At 41.8% G+C, this 655-nt stretch overlaps 1 long non-coding RNA gene across 1 annotated transcript; it reads left to right on the plus strand.

Annotated features, from left to right (window-relative positions):
* The first annotated feature begins 24 nt into the window (after positions 1-24).
* LOC111651953 (uncharacterized) lies at positions 25-655 on the plus strand. The gene is made up of 3 exons (XR_002760571.2): positions 25-183; positions 281-350; positions 601-655. It is a non-coding gene; the product is annotated as an uncharacterized LOC111651953 (long non-coding RNA).

Consider the following 655-nt stretch of genomic DNA (forward strand, 5'->3'; position numbering starts at 1 on the left):
AATTGTGGATTATCCAACGATACACAGACTGAGAACTTTCTCACCTTCCTTTTATGCATTTAGCTTTACCTGGATTTCGTCTTGGAGAAAAGTAACTGAACTAAGAGGAAAAGAGTTTCCTGATCAAGTGATTCAGACGAGATCAGACCAACTGCAGGTTTGAAAACAGCTTCAGGTTTAACTGTGAGTTTGTAGAGGCCATTTATTGTGTAATATTCTTTCATTGCTGATGAATGAATCTGTTGTTAATGTTTTATTCATTGTTTTTAATCTGATGCAGAGACCAAACCCCAGACACCATCACACCTCATTCACCTTCACAGCTCTGCACCAGGAATCACCATGGCAACGTGAGTAACAACAGGCAGCAACAACACACTGTGACTGAAAGAGACAGTGACGCTACAAGCTCCTGAGAAACATGAACACACTGAAGCTGCTTCAGATCCAGTGATAGAATCAGTACGAGCTCACCTTTCACCTGGCTGTCAGAGACTGTAGTCTGCAGTGTAGTTACTCTTCATCACAGTCATCGTGAAGCTGTTTCTGTCTCTCTCACTCTGTCTCTGTGGATTGAGCTTTATTCTACTTTCTCCACAGGATCAGTAACATCTCGGAAAAATACAAGGACATCATCTCCAAAAGTTCTCGGATC

The sequence above is a fragment of the Seriola lalandi genome, unplaced genomic scaffold (genome assembly GCF_002814215.2).
Source record: "Seriola lalandi dorsalis isolate HSWRI2012SDOR001 ecotype SW California unplaced genomic scaffold, Sedor1 jcf7180002053883, whole genome shotgun sequence".
In the NCBI taxonomy this organism is placed as follows: domain Eukaryota; kingdom Metazoa; phylum Chordata; class Actinopteri; order Carangiformes; family Carangidae; genus Seriola; species Seriola lalandi.